General features: G+C 49.1%; 1 long non-coding RNA gene across 2 annotated transcripts in view; it reads right to left on the bottom strand.

Moving 5' to 3' along the window:
• Positions 1–1,344: 1,344 nt before the first annotated feature.
• Positions 1,345–23,800, bottom strand: part of LOC310890340 — a 133,109-nt gene continuing 110,653 nt past the window's right edge. For both annotated transcript variants that reach the window (XR_014577196.1, XR_014577197.1), the window contains one exon: positions 1,345–5,667. This is a non-coding gene — a long non-coding RNA (uncharacterized lncRNA). The remainder of the gene's footprint in view (positions 5,668–23,800) is intronic.

Below are 23,800 nucleotides of genomic sequence, written 5' to 3'. Positions count from 1 at the left end.
GGCCCAAGTGTCTATAAGGTTGTTTCGGAAATGAGTCCCGTTGTCTGACTCAGTTCTCTCTGGGGTGCCATGTCGCCATAGGACTTGCTTTTTAGGATTTTGCAGTTGTTCAGGGGTGAATGTCCAAAACACTGGAGGTGACCACTGCTCTAGAAACCTGGCCATATCCTCCCACACTCCCTGCCACTCGCAACTATCCCGCCTCAAGACAGATCTCCAGATGAGATTCCTAAGTAGTTGTTTAACCCTCAACAAAACCTGAAGCGCATTCAGGAGACATAACAACAAGAGCAGGCTGGTCTGAGTATCCGAAGGATATTCAACATCTCAGAGAACCACCGTAACTAGCTCGGGGGATAAGAGGGTGGTGAAGGAGAAAGGGAGAGTGAACAGGTAGGGAAACATGTCTTCCCCTGTCCCCTTCACAGATTGGCTCCCTAATGAAAACAGGCAATAGGTGTAATTGCTAATAGTTTCCGAGATATGGTTTCCAAAGTATAGAGTCGACGTCAGTGCTGAGTACAAATACCAGGTTAGAGTTGTGACCAGATATTTCATCATTTCATAAGCCATTGTTACACCGCACAGTACCATAACAATCTTAAACCAGGGCCCGGAAAGGATAAACAGTGCAACAGGGAGCACATACAGAAAGTAACGCGCTATAAAACTCAATTTGGAAAACAGGCACAGCAGACCGGAGATTAAGGCAATCAACATCGTGACTAGCAACTATTAAGCAGGTCCAATACTTATACCAATTTTAGTTTAACACACTCTGGTCAAATTTGTCGATATCTCAACCCTTCGAGCCCCACGTTGGGCGCCAAAAGGACTGTTGTGGTTTAACCCGGCCGGCAGCTAAACACCACACAGCCGTTCGCTCACCCTCCCCCCTCCCTCTCTGGGATGGGGGAGAGAAACGGGAAAGTGAAGTCGGTGAGTTGAGATAAAGACAGTTTATTAAGACAGGAATATAATAATAACAATAATAATAATAATAGTGATAATGATAATAGTATCAATAATAATAATGTGTAAGAAACAAGTGATGCACAATGCAATTGCTCACCACCCGCTGACCGATGCCCAGCCTATCCCCGAGCAGCTGGCCCCCCACCCCGGCTAGCCACCCCTATATATTGTTTAGCATGACATCAGATGGTATGGAATACCCCTTTGGCCAGTTTGGGTCAGCTGTCCTGGGTCTGTCCCCTCCCAGCTCCTGCTGCACCCCTAGCCTGCTCACTGGCAGGACAGAGCGAGAAGCCGAAAAGTCCTTGGCCTGGTGTAAACACTGCTCTGCAACAATTAAAACATCAGCATGTTATCAGCGCTCTTCTCATCCTAATCCAAAACATAGCACCCTACCAGCTACTATGAGGAAAAATTAACTCTGTCCTAACTGGAACCAGGACAATATGCCCCCTACCTCTTCTTTTCCCTGGTTTCTATTGCTGAGCATGTTGTCAAATGGTGCAGGACTTCCCTTTTGTCCACTGGGGTCAGCTGTCCTAGCAGCGTTCTATACTCGAGCCAGGCTTTTGCATTTAAATATACCAGAAGCATGCCAAAGAGAACTGATTAAGAAGAACATACTTACCATAGCTTTTGATAAAGTGCACCTTAAACCAACAAGTCTGTGACAAATACTAATATCGTATTTGAATTGAACATTGTAAAGTCTATGAAAAAGTTACTCTAAGTATTAGTACATTAATCCATAATAAGGAAAATGTACAGGCTGAGTAAGTCAATCTTTTTTACCAGTGCAGAAATTGTACAAAAGAGTCTTAATTTTTACAGCTTCGTTTAGGAAAGAAAAAAAAGCCACCACATTCCGCAGTTAGCGTACAATCTATGCCCTGTCTTTCCTTTCCTTTTTTAAGTCATCCTTTCACCACCACCCTGTTATGTAGTCACCCTGTTACGATGTACTCTGAATCATGTTGCTAAGATGCTCTAAATGTGAAATTTCTCTCCTTCGCTCTTGATGTATCCCACCATCCTTTCTTCACTATAGAATATTGAGTCCCTATAGCCTTGGCGAGAGAAACAAAACTGGGTGAGTTTATGGTTTATGTTACTGTCTTGGGTTTATGTGGCAAGGGTTTGGTAGCAGGGGGGGCTACAGCGGTGACATCTATGAGAAGACTCCAGAAGTTGCCCCATGTGAGATAAGAGCCAGTTCAAAAGGCACCCACCACTGGCCAGAGCCAAGCCAATGAGCAATGTTGGTTGTACCTCTGTGAGAGCACATTTAAGAAAGGGAAAATTCTGCTACACACCAGCACCAGAGAGAGAGAAGAATAAGAAACAAGCCAGGTCAGTGAAGAAGGACATAGAACAGTTCTCCTGCAGACTGTGGAGAGGCCCATAGTGGAGCAGGCTGTCCCCCTGCAGCCCATGGTGTACCACGGCAGAGCAGATTTCCATGCTGCAGCTCATGAAGGAGCCCATGGTGGAGCTGGTGGATGTGGCCTGAGGAGTGTGCAGCCCATGGAGAGGCCCTGCAGGATTGTACTCTAGGCCGGACCTACAGCCTATGGAGAGGAACCCACACGGGAGCAGGGGATCTGTCGGGAGCTGCCGCCCTTGGGGGACCCATGCTGGAGCACGCTGCTCCTGGTGAATGGACCCCATGGTACAGACCCATATTGGAGCAGTTGTTGAAGAACTGCTGCCTGTGGGAAGCCCACACAGGATCACTTCAGGAACAATGGCATCCCATGAGAGGGGCCCCATGCTGGAGCAGGGGAAGAGAGTGATCATGAAGGAAAAGTGGAGACAAAGCATTATGGACTGCCCGCAACCCCCATTCCATGTTCTTCTGTGCTGCTTGAGGGTGACATAGAAGAGCGTGGGTTAAGGGTAGGGGGAAGGTGTTTTTAGCTTGCTGTTAGTTTCTCCCTGTTCTAGTACAGTAGTAGTAATAGGCAATCTATTATATTAATCTTCCTATGTTGAGTCTGTTTGGCCAAGACGGTAATTGGTGAGCAATCTCCCTGTCTTTATCTCAACCCTTGAGCCCTTTCCATCATATTTTCTCCCTCTTTTCCTTAGAGAAGGGAGAGTGAGAAAGAGGCTACGATGGAGTTCAGCTGCCCAGCAGGGTAAAACCATCACAGTTACCTTCACTGTCAAGCCAGCTGTAGTTTTGGCAAGAATTAAACTCTCCTGAGACCGATCCCTTTGGAGATACTTTTTAGAAAATAAAACCATAGAAAGATCCCCTGCAGAGTCTGGGCCTTTGAGGCCTGTTGCTGGCTTCCTGTATGTTCCTTGAGGCTGTGGAAGCTCAGGAAAGTTTGGCCCTGCATCTCCAGTATTATGAGTGGCTTTAAGCAATGGAAGGCAAGGCTCACAATCCCTGCTGAAATACCTGGGGACTTGTACCTGACTGAGAATCTTTGAATCCTTAAGGTTGGAAAAGACCTCCAGAATCCTCTAGTCCAAACGTCCCCTTACCACCAATATTAGTCACTAAACCATGTCCCTAAGCACCCCACCAAACCTTTGCTTAAACACCGCCAGGGACAGTGACTCCACCACTTCTCTGGGCAACCTGTTCCAATGCCTAACCACTCTTTCTGAGAAGCAGCTTCTCCTAATTTCCAAACTAAACCTCCCCATGCAAAACTTGAAGCCATGCCCTCTTGTCCTATCTCTAGTCATCTGTGAGAAGAGGCCAACTCCCAGTTCAACACAAGTTCCTTTCAGGTAGTTGTAGAGAGCAATAAGGGCTCCCCTGAGCCTCTTCTTCTCCAGACTAAACAACCCCATTTCCCTCAGCCACTCCTCATAAGACTTGTGTTCCAGACCCTTCACCAACTTGGTAGTCTTTCTCTGGACATGCTCCAGGGCCTCAATGTCTTTCTCGTACTGAGGGACCCCAAACTGAATGCAGTACTCGAGGTGCGGCCTCACCAGAACTGAGTACAGGGGGATGATTACCTCCCTGGTCCTGCTGGCTACACTATTCCTAATACAAGCCAGGATGCCGTTGGCCTTCTTGGCCACCTAGACACACTGCTGGCTCATGTTCAGGATAGCATTGACAAACACCCCCACATCCTTTTCCTCTGCACAGCTTTCCAGCCACTTCACCCCAGACCTGCAGCATTGCATGGGGAGTTGTGACCAAAGCACAGGATCTGGCATTTAGCCATGTTGAACCTCATCCCATTGGCCTCTGCCCATCGACCCATCCTGTCCAGGTCCCTCTGCAGGGCCTTCATACCCTCCAGCAGATTGTCACTTACCCCCAACTTGGTGGCATCTGCAAACTTACTAAGAGTACACTCAATTCCCTCATCTAAATCATCAATAAAGATGTTAAAGAGGATGGGCCCCAACACCGACCCCTAGGGAACACCACTGGTGACCGGTCACCAGCTGGATTTAACTCCATTCACCACCTCACTCTGGGCCAGCCTGCCAGACAGTTTTTCAGAATCACAGAATCACAGAATCGTCTAGGTTGGAAGAGACCTCCAAGATCATCTAGTCCAACCTCTGCCCTAACACTAACAAGTCCTACACTAAACCATACCACTAAGGGCTACATCTAAACGTCTTTTAAAGACCTCCAGGGATGGCGACTCAACCACCTCCCTGGGCAGCCCATTCCAATGCCTAACAACCCTATCAGTAATGAAGTTCTTCCTAACATCCAACCTAAACCTCCCCTGGCACAACTTTAGCCCATTCCCCCTCATCCTGTCACCAGGCACATGGGAGAATAGACCAACCCCCACCTCTCTACAGCCTCCTTTAAGGTACCTATAGAGAGCGATGAGGTCTCCCCTGAGCCTCCTCTTCTCCAGGCTAAACAACCCCAGCTCCCTCAGCCGCTCCTCGTAAGACTTGTTCTCCAGACCCCTCACCAGCTTCGTTGCCCTTCTCTGGACTCTCTCAAGCACCTCCATGTCCTTCTTGCAGCGAGGGGCCCAAAACTGAACACAGTACTCGAGGTGCGGCCTCACCAGAGCCGAGTACAGGGGGACAATCACCTCCCTAGACCTGCTGGCCACACTGTTTCTTATACAGGCCAGGATGCTGTTGGCCTTCTTGGCCACCTGAGCACACTGCTGGCTCATATTCAGCTGCCTATCAACCAGTATTCCCAGGTCCTTCTCTGCTAGGCAGCTTTCCAACCACTCCATCCACTTTTAACCCAGCCAAGAGTGTACCTGTCCAAGCCATGGGCTGCCAGCTTCTCCAGGAGAATAATGTGGTAGACCGTGTGAAAGGCTTTGCTGACATATAGGTAGGCTATGACAACAGCCTTTCCCTCATCCGCCAGGTGGACTACATGGTCATGGAAGGAGATGAGTTTGATCAGGCAGGTCTTGCCTTTCATGAATCCATGCTGGCTGGGCCTGATCTCCTGGTAGTCTTGCAAATCCTGGGTGATTGCTCTCATGATGATATGTTCCATACTCTTCCATGGTGGGGATGTCAGGCTGACAGGCCTGTAGTTTCTTGGAACCTCCTTACAGCGCTTCTTAGAGATAACGGTCACATTAGCAAGTCTCCATTCAACTGGGAACTCTGGTTGACCACGACCACTGATAGAGCTTATAGCCATCCAACCCAGTACTCCAGTTGTCAGAGAGGTCCCACGATATTTCAGTGATGACTTATACCACTCAGAAAAGATGACACCTAGAAATAAGTTCCATAAGTCATCAGTGCTACACCATTTTAAAACAGCAAAAAGGGCAAAATGATGTCCATAGTAAAAAATGATGTACATAGTAAAACCCACCATTTTGTGAAAGGACCCAACCCACCTGTTTTCGTACAGTATACTGGTATACTGTATATATAGTATACAGTACTGTATATAAATATAGTACATATATATATGCATATATATATAGTATATAGTACTGTATATATAGTATAGTACTATAACATACTGTATATGTTTCTATAAAGCCGTAACAGGTGTATGCTCAGGTGCTGGCACGGGGGGCTGCCGGTGGCCCCTAAGAATAAGCCAATATTGGTCCCATGCTGACACTGCTGTTACCAGCGGCACTGCCACAATGTATGGCAGAGCCTAGCCGCCAAGTAGGCGGGGCCTCGGGAGAAAGGTTGTCCTGAAAGGGCACTCAAAAAGGGCAAAATGCTGCTCAGCAGTGGGGGATGAGGAGGGAAAAGTGTGAGAAACAGCTGTGCAAACGCTAAGGTGAGAGTCGGAGCAGGAGGAAGGAAGGGGATGAGGGGTTTGGAGGGTCAGGAGGCACAAGAGGAGGAGAGGGAGGGGAAGGAGGAAGAGAAGGAGGAGCAGGAGGAGGAGCAGGAGGAGGAACAGGAGGAGGAGAAAGAGCAGGAGGTCTTCCAGCCACCAGAAACCATTTCTTAATGCCGCGCAGCCAGTGCAAGAGACCACGTTGGAGGAGGTCAGTGTGTCCTGAGGGAAGATGCGTCTCGCAGAGAGCAAGCGCAAGAGCCTGCAGGGCACTGTGCATGAGCAAAGCAAGCCGTCCTGCACTGCCTTCTGCTCTAGCAGCTTTGCAGTCTCTTTTTAGAACATGTCCCATCAGAAGAGCCCCTGCAGAGTCTGGGCCTTTGAGCCCTGTTGTTACGTTGCTGTACCCTCTTGGAGGCTGTGGAAACTCAGGCAACTTTGGCCCTGCATCTTCAGTACTATGTGTGGCTTTAAGCCACGAAAGGCAAGGTTAGCCCCTCACGCATCCCTGCTGAAATACCTGAGCAGACTTATAGCTGACTTGTAACACTGAGAAAAAAAAAAAGGCACCTTGACAGAAGCATGCACGAGACATCAGTGCCACAGGACTTCAAACCCCATAGGCACAGTCACGATGTGCAGGGATTCTCACATCTCTTGCAGAGAGCATAGAATCATAGAGTCATAGAATATCCCGAGTTGGAAGGGACCCATAATGATTGTCGAGTCCAACTCCTGGTACTACACAGGTCTACCAAAAAATTCAGACCATGTGACTAAGTGCACAGTCCAATCGCTTCTTAAATTTAGACAGGCTTGGTGCAGTGACTACTTCACTGGGAAGCCTGTTCCAGTGTGCAACAACCGTCTCAGTGAAGAACCTCTTCCTGACGTCTAGCCTAAACCTGCCGTGCGTCAGCTTGACACCATTCCCGCAGGTCTTATCATTGGTGACTAAAGAGAATAGATCAGCACCTTTCCCTCCACTCCCCCTCATGAGGAAGCTGTAGATCACGATGAGGTCTCCCCTCAGCCTTTTCTTCTCCAGGCTGAACAGGCCAAGTGACCTCAGCCGCTCCTTGTGTCTTCCCCTCTAGGCCCTTCACCATCTTTGTAGCCCTTCTCTGGACTCTCTCCAACAATTTTATGTCCTTTTTGTGCTGTGGTGCCCAGAACTGCACACAGTACTCAAGGTGAGGCCGCACCAGCGCAGAGCAGAGCGGGACAATCACTTCCCTCGACTAACTGGCAATGCCATGCTCAATGCACCCCAGGATACAGTTGGCCCTCCTGGCTGCCCAGGCACAATGCTGGCTCATATTCAACTTGCTGTCAACCACAACCCCCAGATTCCTCTCTGCTGGGCTGCCCTCCAGGGTCTCATCGCCCAGTTTGTATGTATAGCCAGGGTTGCCCCATCCCAGGTGCAGGACCCGGCACTTACTTTTGTTAAACTTCATGCGGTTGGTGATCACCCAGCTCTCCAATCTGTCCAGATCTCTCTGCAAGGTCTTTCCACCCTCAACAGAGTCCACAACTCCTCCAAGTTTAGTGTCATCAGCAAATTTGCTCAAAACACCTTCTAGTCCTACATCCAAATCGTTCATAAAAACATTGAAGAGGACTGGCCCTAAAATGGAGCCTTGAGGGACCCCACTGGTGACCATCCGCCAGCCTGATGTGGCCCCATTTACCACAACCCTCTGAGTCCTGCCTGTCAGCCAATTGCTCACCCGTCGTATGATGTTTTTGTTTAGCTGTATGCTGGACATTTTGTCCAATAGGATCCTATGGGAAACTGTGTCAAAAGCTTTACTGAAATCCAAAAAGATCACATCAGCTGGTTTCCCTTGATTGACTAGATGGGTGATCTTATCATAAAAGGAAATCAAATTTGTTAAACAGGACCCACCCGTCGTGAACCCACGTTGACTGGGACCAATGACTGCATTCTTCCCCCAGGTGCGCTTCAATAACTTCAAGGATAATCATCTCCATAATTTTACCAGGTACTGATGTGAGACTGACAGGCCTGTAATTGCCAGGGTCTTCTTTCTTACCCTTCTTGAAAATGGGTACAACATTTGCCAGCTTCCAGTCTACTGGGACCTCTCCAGATTCCCAAGACCATTGAAAAGTAATTGAGAGAGGTCCTGCAATGATGTCAGCCAGCTCTCTAAGCACCCTGAGATGAATCCCATCCGGACCCATGGATTTGTATGGATCCAGGTGGAGCAGCAAGTCCCACACACGTTCAGGGTCAGTTGGGAGTTTATCATTCCCACTGCCATGGTCCTCCAGCTCAGGGCACCTGGGTCCTGAAGCCCATCCTCAGCGTTTAAGATGGAGGCAAAGAAGGCATTAAACGTCTCTGCTTTGCCTGTGTCCTTGTCTGTGAGGTGACCTTCCCCATCAAGTAGCGGACCTATGTTTTCTTTGGTCCTCCTTTTTCTGTTCACATATCTAAAAAAAAAACTTTTTATTGTCTCCCAAAGACTTGGCCAGCCTCAACTCTAATTGGGCCTTGGCCACATTAATTTTCTCCCTACAAATGCAAACAATGTCCCTGTATTCCTTCCACGTTGCCTGACCCTGCTTCCAGCAGCCATACATTTTCTTTTTCTACCTAAGCTCCAAAATAAGATCCCTAGTCATCCAGGCCAGCCTTCTGCCCCGCCTGCTTGACTTCTGATATTTTGGAATTGCCTGATCCTGTGCTTTTAGGAGGCAGTGCTTAAAGACTGACCAGCACTGATGGACGCCAACGTCTCCTAAAGCAGTTTCCCAGGGGACCTTGCTAATTAGTTCCCTGAGCAGCCTGAAGTCTGCTTTCCCCATATCCAGGGCTGAAGTTTTGGTGGCAATTTTCCTTCTGCCACCGAGAATTTTAAACTCAACCATTTCATGGTCACTATGACTGAGATAGCCACCAGTTGCCACGTCCCCCACAAGACCCTCTCTATTCTCCAGCAACAGATCTAGGAGGGCATCTTTCCTAGTTGGCTCCCTTAGCACCTGCTCCAAGAAGTTATCATCTAGGTGCTTTATGAACCTCCTGGACTTGCTCATGTCAGCCGTGTGGTAATCCCAGTCTGGCAAGCTGAAGTCCCCCGTAAGGACAAGGGGAGTTGATCTTGAGGCGTCTCAGTTCCACAAAGAATAATTCATCAGCGTTGTCATTCTGACCGGGTGGTCTGTAATAGACACCCACAGTGACATCCCCTTTATTTGTTCATCCCTTAATCCTTACCCAGAGGCTCTCAACTTTGCCATCTCCAACTTGAAATTCCACACAGTCCAGCCCCTGCTTCACATATATTGCCACCCCACCACCTCGCCTACCCTGCCTGTCCCTCCTGAAGAGCCTGTAACCATCTTTTGCGACACGCCAGCCACAGGACTCATCCCACCAGGTTTTGCTTATGCTGATGATGTCGTAGCTGTTGGACTGGGCCAAGACTTCTAGCTCATCCATTTTATTCCTCATACTGCGTGCGTTTGTGTAGAAGCACTTCAAATGCGCCTCACTGCACACAGCACCTTGTGGAGCAGACCAAAGGACCTCACTAGCACACAGTCCCTCTGATTCTAGTGCACCATCCCTTCGCTTATAACTGGTGGGCCAGGTTTTATCCCTTTCCCCCTTCGACTCTAGCTTAAAGCCCTATCTAACAGCCCCACTAAATCCTGAGCAAAAAATCCTTTTGCCCTTCTGAGAGAAGGGCATCGCATCTGGTGCCAGCAGACCCGGGGTCGTGTAGACCTTCCCACGATCAACAAACCCAAAGTTCTTCCGGGTGCACCAGTCCCAAAGCCACATATTAATATGACAACTCTGCTTTTCAACATCGATCCCCCCTGTTGGAAGGACAGAGGCAAACACATCCTGTGCCCCTGAACCTTTAACTAGTCACCCCAAAGTCCTAAAGTCCCTTTTGATCGTTCTCAGACTTCTCCTTGCTACTTCATCATTACCAGCCTGAAAAAAACATTACCAAGTAGTAGCTGGTGGGCCGTACCAGGTGAGTGACTTTGCTAGCAATGTCTCTAACCCGAGCCCCAGGGAGGCAACAGACTTCCCTGTGGGTTGGGTGTGGTCAGCATATTGGACCCTCTGTCCCTTTCAGAAGGGAGTCCCCCATGATGATAACCCTTCTTTCTTTCTTAACAGAAGATGTAGCAATGTGGGGGGTAGGTTGCCTTCCCTTAGGCAACCTCTCCAACTAGGATGGACTTTCGTCCACATCGTTGTTTTGACTGTCATGTTCTAGAGCTTCATACCTGTTATATAAGGGTAGATGGGAAGGTGAGGTGGGCAGGGACAGGGCTCACCTGCTCACCCCGAGCAGAAACCTGCTTCCATTCCCCCCCTTGGCCTAGGTCCCCTCCTACTGCCTGGTGGGATGGGGGAATTTTTGTCTTCTGTGTAGCAGGAGACACTTGTGTTGTGGCAGGCTCATGAGTCTGTCTCAGTGTCCTGGTTTCAGTTAGGACAGAGTTAATTTTCCTCCTAGTAGCTGGTAGGGTGCTATGTTTTGGATTAGGGTGAGAAGAGTGTTGATAACGTGCTGATGTTTTAATTGTTGCAGAGCAGTGCTTACACCAAGCCAAGGACTTTTCAGCTTCTCGCTCTGTCCTGCCAGCGAGCAGGCTAGGGGTGCAGCAGGAGCTGGGAGGGGACAGACCCAGGACAGCTGACCCAAACTGGCCAAAGGGGTATTCCATACCATCTGACATCATGCTAAACAATATATAGGGGTGACTAGCTGGGGTGGGGGAGCCGGCTGCTCAGAGATAGGCTGGGCATCAGTCAGTGGGTGGTGAGCAATTGCATTGTGCATCACTTGTTTCGTACACATTATTAGTAGTAGTACTATTATCATTATTCTTATTATTATTTTCCTGTCTTAATAAACTGTTTTTATCTCAGCTCACAGGTTTCACTTTCCCATTTCTCTCCCCCATCCCAGAGAGGGAGAGGGGAGGGTGAGCGAATGGCTGTGTGGTGTTTAGCTGCCAACCGGGTTAAACCACAACACTCAGAGAGGGTAGAGTATGCATCCACCAGTCAATTTCCATGTCTGACTCCCCTGTGCTCCTAAGCCTACTCACTTCCTCCCGCAGCTCTGCTACCTGGCTGAGCAACTCTTCAACCTGGGCACACCTACCACAGGCTGCTGCTGTCAGATACCGACAGAAGACTCAGGCACACCCTGCAGCCCATGACCTAGACAACTGCGTGTTTCCCCAAGACCTCTGTCTGAGTAGCCACATTGGTGACTGTGGCTGGAGAGGCCACAAGAGATGCAGAGGCCATGGTTTTCTGCCTGGTGGATACCATGGCCGGGCTCTTCACAAGAAGGTTACAAGCACTGTTGGAAAAGATGGCTGTAAAAGAGCGGTGAGGCCGCTCTCCCTGCTCACCCTGCCTGCACGAACTGCCATGCAAACTGCCATGCCAAGCCCTACTGATGACGCACCACCCCCTGTTTGCCCATCCTGTTCACCGTGGCTCCTTGTCGCACATGCTCCCTAGGGGCTGCCTTTGAATGGCAGGGGAGGGGGCGCTGCTGGCTCCACCTATGCCTCCTCAGCCTCCGTCGTGAGGGCTGCCAGGTCCTGGCGGCTCCTTCGGCTGCCTCGAGTGGCCTCGATGTTGGAAAAAAAAAGCCCTCCCCACTCTGCTGCAGAACGCGTCTTCCCTGTGTGAGAAACTAAGTTGTGTTTTTGCAGTAGAGAACTAATTTTCTGTGTTCAAATGTAGCTGTATAGTCATAGCAAGGAGAAATGCTAAGTATATAAGTGGACAGTAGAAGGACTCACTGTTCCAAAATATGGTAAAAGCTTGCAAAAAACAAGATGAGCAGTGTGAGAACAGTAAAACAAAGATCACAAGTTCTGAAAATATAAGAAAGGAGGGAAAAAAAAAAAAGGAAAAAGGAGAAATTAAAGGGTTGAAGAAAGAAAAATTGTACATATATGGTACAGAGCAGCGTCAAGTAGTTTGTGAACCTGTAGTACTCAGCCAATGAGGAAACAGGAGAGGTGATCAGGTGTCAGGTAATAGGGAATAAAAGGTTATGATTTGTTTATTATAATGTGCTCCTAATTGGCAGGATGCCTGCCGTTGCAATCGCAAATAAAATAGCTTCACAGAAGATCCTGTCTGAAGGAAATTATTGAGATTTTTCTCCCAGTTTGGGGGCTTGTCTGGCATCCTGTCGCCTACTGAAGAGTTCTTGCCACTGCAGACAGGAAGGGGCTCCCAGCTGATTTCAGCAGTCCCGTCAGGTGGATTAGACAATGCCGGTATGGCTGGCAAAGGACTGAGACTGTTAATCTGAAGACAGGCTCTGAGAAGCACTGGGGAGAAGGGAGGCCAGCACTGACATACCACAGACACAGCGCAGACACAGTACAGGCACAGGGATTACTGCTGATAACCCAGACCGGGAAGCCGTGCATGGACTGAAGTAAGGGATACTTTACCATATATTGCCTTGGGTTAGGTTTAGGGATACTCTTGTGTGAAGTGTGAATGAGACGCACTTTTAGTGTGAAGTGAGTGTGGAGTCCCGATCCGCAAGGTTCTGTAGTCTGGCGAGGGGATGAACGAAGTCCCCTCGGCTGGAGACAGAAAAAGTGAAAGATAGATGAGCGAAAGAGAGTCTCGGGGGTTTGGGCCCTTAGCTATACGGTACCCCGAGCACGGTGAAGTGAGGCGCTCGGCAGTACACCCCACCTCTGTCCTAATCCTAAGTGAAGGCATGTGGTACCCTATGGGTGGTACAGTCTACAGCAGCATGTCAGGAAGAAATGGGGATTAAGGGTTCCAAGAGTCAGCGGGGTGGGGGTGGAGACCCCAGGACTGTGCCTAAAGATAGTCCTTTGGGGAGAACAAGGATTTGGAAAAACAACCCAAAAACTAGGGGAAAAGATAAAAGAACAATTGTTAAATATTGTGTAATTTGCTGGCCTAAAAAGCCAATAAGAGGAACTTCAGTATTTTGGCCAAAATATGTGTCTGATGAAAATTCAGGCATTAAATTCATATGTAAACAATAAAACTCCTTTTTTGGAGGAGGAATCAAATCATGCTCCCTATAATCCTAATATTGCACCAGAGGCAGCGGCAGCTGCTCCAGGCGGGGAGCCAGGGACTGCAATTGACACTGTCCCCAGAGAAGTCACGCTGGGGAGTGTGGAGCAGCGGGAGCGGAGGCGGAGTCGTCCCAGTGGGGCCTCAGGACCATGCAGGGGTGCCACGGGGCTGGTGCCACTCTCCCCTTACCAGCAGAGAGGTTAGGAGTTTTAAGAAGGAAATGAAGTCTTTAATTGAGGGCCTAGCAGAACAGTCATATCCATTTCTAAGGCCTAATTTGTATTCCTGGGGGGGAAATGTCAATCTTGAATATGTTACTCACTGGAGAAGAATGTTTAGGAGGGGAATGATTTGGCAGGCAGCTATGCAGGAATGGAAAAGAACTAACTCCCACCCGGACTGAGAGTAATTCCAATAGAGCAGAAATATCTGCTCATCTAACTGTGATAATAACAACCCACAACACAGAAATCAAATGAGAGACTAGGGGTCAGAATTAGAAAGTACTCGGGGATGAATCCTGAGGACCCAGTAGCCCAAGGGCTCTTTAAAGTTCATTTTGTGATTAAAGCCTGACCAGATATGCAGAAAAAGCTCCAGAAGGTGGGAGGATGGAGTGAACAGTGTAGGTAGCATGAAGGTGTATGCCAGGAGGGGAGATGAGAAGGAAAAACGGAGAGCGAAACAAATGGTATTCACAGCGTACTGCGTAGTGAAGCAGAGGGTTGGAGATAAAAGGACTTTCGGGGGAAGTTGGGCCCAGGATGGAAAGGAGGGGAAGAGAGGTAAAGGAAGAACAGACAAGGAAATCTACCTGTGTTGCAGCCTAAATCCTAGCAGGGATAGGCTTTGAGATGTTTTAAGTGTGGCCAGGCTGGCCACTTCAAATAGGAATATCCAGAGTGGAAGAAGGAGGAGAGATTGCTGTTATAAATTCAGAATAGGGGACTCAGGGCTTCTCAGAAAGCTAGTTCCCTGATAAATGAAAAAGTGTACATCAGGGGTTTCTCAAAGTGTACCTCAGTGGGGATTACTCTACAATTATCGCTGTGGGCAGAACAGACATCATAGGAAGATTAATAAAATGTATTACCTATTGCTGACGGGCTAGAGAAGAGAGAAACAGAGAAACAAGCTGGGGGCACCTTCCCCCATCCACTCTCTTCCACCTCTTCCCTGCCTTGAGTGGCGTGGGGCGGCCAGGAGTGGGGGCTGCAGTCAGTCTGTGGTGCTTTATTTCCACTGCTCCTTCACAGTTGCTCTCCCCCCTGCAACCTTTTCTGGTGTGGGGTCCCTCTCGTGGGGTGCCGACCTTCCTGGGCTGGTTCTGTGTGGGTTTCTCCATGGGCAGCGAAAAACGGGCTCTTTGGGAGCTGCTCCAGGTGTGGGTCTGTGCTACGGGGTCTATTCATCAGGACCGGGTTGGTCCGGCTTTGGGACCCCCTGGGGTCAACCCCCCCAGTCAACTGCTCCTGAATGGGCTCCTCTCCATGGGCTGCAGCGTAGAGATCTGCTCCGCTGTGGTACACCATGGGATGGGGGTGGGTCAGCCTTCCCCACCAGGGGCCTCTCTGTGGGCCATGGCGGGGCTTCGGCTCCGGCACCTGGAGCGCCTCTGCACTGCACTCCCCCTCCTCTGCACTGACCTTGGTGTCTGCAGGGAGGTTTCTCACTCCTCACTCTCCCAGCTGCTGTTGTGCAGCAGTTTTCTTTTCCTTTTCTTGGATGTGCTCTCACAGAGGCACAAACTGCATTGCTCATGGCTTGGCTCTGGGCAGTGGTGGGCCCCTTTGGAGCCAGCTGAAACTGGCCCTTATCTAACATGGGGCAGCTGCTGGATTCTTCTCACAGGGTCTACGACTGCAGCCCCCCTTCCTCCCTGGTACTAGAATGTTGCCATGTGAACCCAATACACTGAGGCAGCTAGGTCATTACTGGCCTGTAAATTATCAGGGCTTAAATTAACTAATGAAACCTTAAATGTGATGAGGGTAGAAGGGACTGGGATAACACTGCCACTTTTTGGGGACACCAAGCTGAGACTAGGGATAGAATGATCACTGGGCAATAATTGTATGCACCTGAGGCAGGGACTAACTTGTTGGGAAAGGATTTGATAACGAAATTGGGCATTCAAATAGTAAATTGTTAGGCTGGAATAATGGTGTTATTAATAGGGTGCTCTCAGACCCTGGGAGCAAAGGTATATTTGCCTTTGAGTGGAAAGACCCTGAAATGGGGCAGAAGCAACAATACAGATGGACAACTTTACCTCAGGGGTTTACAGGGCCACCTATTTATTTGGGCAAGTACTAGAACAAATTTTGAAGCAATTCCAACCTGCAGAGGAGGTGTTACTGTTACAATATGTGGATGATCTTTTATTGTCAGGACAGGAGAAAACAGTTGTGAAGGAAGCCACTAACAAGCTATTTGACTTTCTGGGAAAACAGGGCTTGAAAGTATTGGAAAATATATTACAGTATTTAGAATTAGAAGTCAAATATTTAGGGCATCTAGTATCTGAGGGGGAATGAAGAATAAATCCAGAGAGGATTCGGGGAATTGTTGAGCTACCCCTACCCAAAACTAAAAAGAACTAAAAAGTTCTAAGAGAAATAGGTTTTTAAGGAATTAGAAGTCATGAAGTCCAAAGGAAAACAGATACTCCCTGACGGGAGAGAAATGCTGAATAAAGTGCTAATAAGGCAAATATTAACTGTTTTGCATCAAGATGGTCATTGGGGAATTCAAGCAATGTGTGACGCTGTGCTATGGAAATATGTATGTGTAGGAATATATATACTCCGGCTGAACAAGTACGCAGGAGTTGTGTAGTATGTCAAAAGGTAAATAGGAAAATTATCCGCAGTCAGCCCAAAGGGGGGCAAGAACCAGGAATTCAACACTTCCAAAATGTACAGGTAGATTTTACAGAACTCCTTAGACTAGGTAGATTTAAATACTTATTAGTCTTTGTTGATCATTTGTCAGGGTGGGTGGAAGCTTTGCCTTCAGTATCTGCTACTGCAAACATAGTAACTAAAGTAATTCTAGAACAAATAACTCCCAGGTATGGAACTGTTGAAAATATTGACTCTGATCAAGGAAATCACTTTATGTCAGAAATATTACAAGGGCTAATGTGGACTCTAGGAATTAAGTGGAAATTTCACACTCCTTTGCATCCTTCCTTTTCTGGAAGGGTGGAGTGGATCAGACAGTAAAGAAGCAATTGACTAAGTTCTGGAAACTCAGCTTCTCCAAACGAAGTGCTTACCTTTAGCACTTCTCTGAATTCAAACTGCACCAACAAAATCTGTGGGAGTTTCACCATATGAAATATTATTTGGATTGCTGTACATGGATAAAGGGAATGAATTACCTCAATTTGAGACAAAAGATGCTTTTCTTAAGAACTATATACTCGGGCTGTCATCCTCTTTGTCATCTCTCAGGACCCGTGGATCATTAGCTAAAACCCTACCCTTGGAAGTCCTGATCCATCCATTCCGAGCAGGAGTTTGTGTTTTGATGTGAACGTGGAGAGAAGTGAAGCTGCAACCTAAGTGGGAAGGACTGTTCCAAGTGCTCCTGACTACTGAGACGACAGTAAGAAGGGCTGAGAAAGGGTGAACTCATACCTGGATAAAAGCATCAGTTAAACCTCATACCTGAAAGACTGCATTAACAAAGACTTTTAAGGTTAAAACTGTTAAAACTATCTATTGTAAACGTTTAACTTCTCCTTAGAAGAATTCTTAATGAATTAATGAGTAAAAGGGATTGAATTACACAGAATTGGAGTGTTTCCAGGAACACTCCCTGGAAATGGGAGAAAGGGGGGTATTTATTCCCCACCAGAAGAATCCTTATTAGTTTGTGCTTTTTATTGTTTTTCTTAATTATTTCTTAATTATTATAGGGGTGTGTGTATATATATATATATACATATGATTATATTTATGTATATATATATCATATATATATATGATGTATTTTAAGTTTATCTTAGTAATACCTATTCTCAATGGATTAGTGATATGACGGAGGGAAAAATCAGCATTTCCAATTAATCCAGAACATCTCTCTAGTTCTGTCTCAAAATAATTGTTGGATTTGCACCCAGATGCCTAGAAAGACTGAAAAGGCCTTGTTCCTGAGTGCTATTTCCAGCAGCAACCATGTCTGGATTCTCTAGATTTCTAAAAATGACTGGTCATACTCCGTGCCTGGAAGGAATGGATTTTGAAGTTGAGCTCCCTACACATAATCCTGGCTACATTATACTGTATTATCAAAGGTGCCTTTTAAACAACATTGATAGAAACTCAGGGGGCAATATTACTGACCCTGTGTGTGGAAATATCCATGAAGTAGGGAATAATCCATACTGTACCCAATATGGTAGCTATGGGAATATTAATATACATAATGCACACCAGATACAACATAAGAATCCTGTAACTGGATGGCCTGTCCCGAATGGCAAGGGGTGGTACTGGCTATGTGGCAATAAAACCAGGAAGGTGTTGCCCCTAGGATGGAAAGGAACTTGCACCCTGGGGGCAGTAATTCCAAATGTAACCTACATAGAGTAGCAGAAGATGACACTTCCTGGGGATTTAGAAACATATGGGAGACAGTAACTTCGTGGTTACCTGAATAGAATTGGCTCAGACAACTATTTGTTGGTATTGTAACAGTAATGGCAATGTATATCTGTCATCCCCCATGACATCCGAAGAAGAATATTCCACCTTAATGTTGGAAAAACTCAAGAGTACAGTATGTGAACAAGTGCTAAAAAACAACGATAGGAGTAACAAAAGAGGGGGGAATTGTGAGAAAATAAGTTGTGTTTTTGCAGTAGAGAACTAATTTTCTGTATTCAAAGGTAGCTATGTAGTCATAAAAACGAGAAATGCTAAGTATATAACTGGACAGTAGAAGGACTCACTGTTCCAAAATAAGATAAAAGCTTGAGAAAAACAAGATGAGCAGTGCGAGAACAGTAAAGAAAAGATCACAAGTTCCGGAAAAAATAAAGAAAAAAAATGGAAAAATGGGAAATTTAAGGGTTGAAGAAAGAAAAAATGCACATATATGAAATAGAGGAGCATCGAATACCTTGTAAACCTGTAGTACTCAGCCAAAGAGAAACAGAGGAGGTGATCAGGAGTCGGGTAATAGGGAATAAAAGGTTATGATTTGTTTACTATAATTTGCACCTCATTCGCACAGCCCTTCCATTACAGCCGCAAATAAAATAGCTTCACAGAACATATTCTCTGAAGAAAATTATTGAGATTTTTCTCCCAGCTGGAGCCGATAAATTTGTCTAGAAAAGTCCACATTGTTCTCAAGAAATGTGAGAACATACCCTCCACCAAAGCTGACAGCTAAACCCTTTCCACTGCCTGAATAAACAGTTGCAGGCCCGATTGACTATGATGATATCATGAACAATGCAGCAGGCGCAGCTGCTGCTTCTGCTGCTAGTGCAGCTCCACAGAGCCGGGTCTGCAGCCTGCAGCTCTTCCAAGCCACCAGCTGGAGGCGCTGGGCATACACCGCGTGGCAGGGCGGGGAAAGGGCCATTTGGGAAGGGCACGACTACGCTGCTGAGTGGCTCTCCCGGAGGTGGGATGGGCCAGGACAGGCAATCCCTCCCACCCACCCACAGCGGCGGGCACCATTTTGTTTCAGTCCGCATTCCACAGTGAGGAGCCGCCATTTTGTGAAAGGACCCAACCCACCTGTTTTCATACCGCTCTCTGATTGGCTTAGTGGCATTTCTTATTAAAACCCTGTCGTCTTCTCAGGCCTCCCTCTGACTGGGTGCCTGCTTCCAGACTGGGAGCTGCTCAGATGTAGGTATATAGACGTTTCTATAGACCCGTACCGGGTGTATGCTCAGGTGCTGGCACCCGGGGCTGCCGGTGGCTCTGAGTAAACACCAGGATCGGCCCAATGCTGACACTGCTGTTACCAGCGGCACTGCCGCAATGTATGGCAGAGCCTAGCCGCCAAGTGGGCGGGACCTCGGGAGAAAGGTTGTCCTGAAAGGGCACTCAAAAAGGGCAAAATGCTGCTCAGCAGTGGGAGGTGAGGAGGAAAAAGTGTGAGAAACAGCTGTGCAAACGCTAAGGTGAGAGTCGGAGCGGGAGGAAGGAAGGGGATGAGGGGTTTGGAGGGTCAGGAGGCACAAGAGGAGGAGAAGGAGGGTCAGGAGGAAGAGAAGGAGGAGCAGGAGGAGGAGCAGGAGGAGGAGAAAGAGCAGGAGGTCTTCCAGCCACCAGAAACCATTCCTTAATGCCGCGCAGCCAGTGCAAGAGACCACGTCGGAGGAGGTCAGTGTGTCCTGAGGGAAGATGCGTCTCGCAGAGAGCAAGAGCAAGAGCCTGCAGGGCACCGTGCATGAGCAAAGCAAGCCGTCCTGCACTGCCTTCTGCTCTAGCAGCTTTGCAGTCTCTTTTTAGAACATGTCCCATCAGAAGAGCCCCTGCAGAGTCTGGGCCTTTGAGCCCTGTTGTTACGTTGCTGTACCCTCTTGGAGGCTGTGGAAACTCAGGCAACTTTGGCCCTGCATCTTCAGTACTATGTGTGGCTTTAAGCCACGAAAGGCAAGGTTAGCCCCTCACGCATCCCTGCTGAAATACCTGAGCAGACTTATAGCTGACTTGTAACACTGAGAAAAAAAAAAAGGCACCTTGACAGAAGCATGCACGAGACATCAGTGCCACAGGACTTCAAACCCCATAGGCACAGTCACGATGTGCAGGCCATTCGTATTCTCACATCCCCTGCAAAGAGCAGGAACAGTCCACCTTGTTATAGTGAAATGCGCCAACACGCCCTCCACCAAAGCTGACAGCTAAACCCTTTCCACTGCCTGAATTCACAGTTGCAGGCCCGCTTGGCTATGCATGATATGCTGCGGAACACCTGCTACCAAGTGGCCGGTCAGATCATGAACACTGCAGCAGGCGCAGCTGCTGCTTCTGCTGCTAGTGCAGCTCCACAGAGCCGGGTCTGCAGCCTGCAGCTCTTCCAAGCCACCAGCTGGAGGCGCTGGGCATACAACGCGTGGCAGGGCGGGGAAAGGGCCATTTGGGAAGGGCACGACTACGCTGCTGAGTGGCTCTCCCGGAGGTGGGATGGGCCAGGACAGGCAATCCCTCCCACCCACCCACAGCGGCGGGCACCATTTTGTTTCAGTCCGCATTCCACAGTGAGGAGCCGCCATTTTGTGAAAGGACCCAACCCACCTGTTTTCATACCGCTCTCTGATTGGCTTAGTGGCATTTCTTATTAAAACCCTGTCGTCTTCTCAGGCCTCCCTCTGACTGGGTGCCTGCTTCCAGACTGGGAGCTGCTCAGATGTAGGTATATAGACGTTTCTATAGACCCGTACCGGGTGTATGCTCAGGTGCTGGCACCCGGGGCTGCCGGTGGCTCTGAGTAAACACCAGGATCGGCCCAATGCTGACACTGCTGTTACCAGCGGCACTGCCGCAATGTATGGCAGAGCCTAGACGCCAAGTGGGCGGGACCTCGGGAGAAAGGTTGTCCTGAAAGGGCACTCAAAAAGGGCAAAATGCTGCTCAGCAGTGGGAGGTGACGAGGGAAAAGTGTGAGAAACAGCTGTGCAAACGCTAAGGTGAGAGTCGGAGCGGGAGGAAGGAAGGGGATGAGGGGTTTGGAGGGTCAGGAGGCACAAGAGGAGGAGAAGAAGGGTCAGGAGGAAGAGAAGGAGGAGCAGGAGGAGGAGCAGGAGGAGGAGAAAGAGCAGGAGGTCTTCCAGCCACCAGAAACCATTCCTTAATGCCGCGCAGCCAGTGCAAGAGACCACGTCGGAGGAGGTCAGTGTGTCCTGAGGGAAGATGCGTCTCGCAGAGAGCAAGAGCAAGAGCCTGCAGGGCACCGTGCATGAGCAAAGCAAGCTGTCCTGCACTGCCTTCTGCTCTAGCAGCTTTGCAGTCTCTTTTTAGAACATGTCCCATCAGAAGAGCCCCTGCAGAGTCTGGGCCTTTGAGCCCTGTTGTTACGTTGCTGTACCCTCTTGGAGGCTGTGGAAACTCAGGCAACTTTGGCCCTGCATCTTCAGTACTATGTGTGGCTTTAAGCCACGAAAGGCAAGGTTAGCCCCTCACGCATCCCTGCTGAAATACCTGAGCAGACTTATAGCTGACTTGTAACACTGAGAAAAAAAAAAAAGGCACCTTGACAGAAGCATGCACGAGACATCAGTGCCACAGGACTTCAAACCCCATAGGCACAGTCACGATGTGCAGGCCATTCGTATTCTCACATCCCCTGCAAAGAGCAGGAACAGTCCGCCTTGTTATAGTGAAATGCGCCAACACGCCCTCCACCAAAGCTGACAGCTAAACCCTTTCCACTGCCTGAATTCACAGTTGCAGGCCCGCTTGGCTATGCATGATATGCTGCGGAACACCTGCTACCAAGTGGCCGGTCAGATCATGAACACTGCAGCAGGCGCAGCTGCTGCTTCTGCTGCTAGTGCAGCTCCACAGAGCCGGGTCTGCAGCCTGCAGCTCTTCCAAGCCACCAGCTGGAGGCGCTGGGCATACAACGCGTGGCAGGGCGGGGAAAGGGCCATTTGGGAAGGGCACGACTACGCTGCTGAGTGGCTCTCCCGGAGGTGGGATGGGCCAGGACAGGCAATCCCTCCCACCCACCCACAGCGGCGGGCACCATTTTGTTTCAGTCCGCATTCCACAGTGAGGAGCCGCCATTTTGTGAAAGGACCCAACCCACCTGTTTTCATACCGCTCTCTGATTGGCTTAGTGGCATTTCCTATTAAAACCCTGTCGTCTTCTCAGGCCTCCCTCTGACTGGGTGCCTGCTTCCAGACTGGGAGCTGCTCAGATGTAGGTATATAGACGTTTCTATAGACCCGTACCGGGTGTATGCTCAGGTGCTGGCACCCGGGGCTGCCGGTGGCTCTGAGTAAACACCAGGATCGGCCCAATGCTGACACTGCTGTTACCAGCGGCACTGCCGCAATGTATGGCAGAGCCTAGACGCCAAGTGGGCGGGACCTCGGGAGAAAGGTTGTCCTGAAAGGGCACTCAAAAAGGGCAAAATGCTGCTCAGCAGTGGGAGGTGAGGAGGAAAAAGTGTGAGAAACAGCTGTGCAAACCCTAAGGTAAGAGTCGGAGCGGGAGGAAGGAAGGGGATGAGGGGTTTGGAAGGTCAGGAGGCACAAGAGGAGGAGAAGGAGGGTCAGGAGGAAGAGAAGGAGGAGCAGGAGGAGGAGCAGGAGGAGGAGAAAGAGCAGGAGGTCTTCCAGCCACCAGAAACCATTCCTTAATGCCGCGCAGCCAGTGCAAGAGACCACGCCGGAGGAGGTCAGTGTGTCCTGAGGGAAGATGCGTCTCGCAGAGAGCAAGCGCAAGAGCCTGCAGGGCACCGTGCATGGGCAAAGCAAGCCATCCTGCACTGCCTTCTGCTCTAGCAGCTTTGCAGTCTCTTTTTAGAACATGTCCCATCAGAAGAGCCCCTGCAGAGTCTGGGCCTTTGAGCCCTGTTGTTACGTTGCTGTACCCTCTTGGAGGCTGTGGAAACTCAGGCAACTTTGGCCCTGCATCTTCAGTACTATGTGTGGCTTTAAGCCACGAAAGGCAAGGTTAGCCCCTCACGCATCCCTGCTGAAATACCTGAGCAGACTTATAGCTGACTTGTAACACTGAGAAAAAAAAAAAGGCACCTTGACAGAAGCATGCACGAGACATCAGTGCCACAGGACTTCAAACCCCATAGGCACAGTCACGATGTGCAGGCCATTCGTATTCTCACATCCCCTGCAAAGAGCAGGAACAGTCCACCTTGTTATAGTGAAATGCGCCAACACGCCCTCCACCAAAGCTGACAGCTAAACCCTTTCCACTGCCCGAATTCACAGTTGCAGGCCCGCTTGGCTATGCGTGATATGCTGCGGAACACCTGCTACCAAGCGGCCGGTCAGATCATGAACACTGCAGCAGGCGCAGCTGCTGCTTCTGCTGCTAGTGCAGCTCCACAGAGCCGGGTCTGCAGCCTGCAGCTCTTCCAAGCCACCAGCTGGAGGCGCTGGGCATACACCGCGTGGCAGGGCGGGGAAAGGGCCATTTGGGAAGGGCACGACTACGCTGCTGAGTGGCTCTCCCGGAGGTGGGATGGGCCAGGACAGGCAATCCCTCCCACCCACCCACAGCGGCGGGCACCATTTTGTTTCAGTCCGCATTCCACAGTGAGGAGCCGCCATTTTGTGAAAGGACCCAAACCACCTGTTTTCATACCGCTCTCTGATTGGCTTAGTGGCATTTCTTATTAAAACCCTGTCGTCTTCTCAGGCCTCCCTCTGACTGGGTGCCTGCTTCCAGACTGGGAGCTGCTCAGATGTAGGTATATAGACGTTTCTATAGACCCGTACCGGGTGTATGCTCAGGTGCTGGCACGGGGGGCTGCCGGTGGCTCTGAGTAAACACCA

The sequence above is a fragment of the Anser anser genome, assembly GCF_964211835.1.
Source record: "Anser anser genome assembly, chromosome: Z".
NCBI lineage: Eukaryota > Metazoa > Chordata > Aves > Anseriformes > Anatidae > Anser > Anser anser.
Note: the sequence above shows the minus strand (reverse complement) of the source record. Positions and strands in the feature narration are given on the sequence as shown.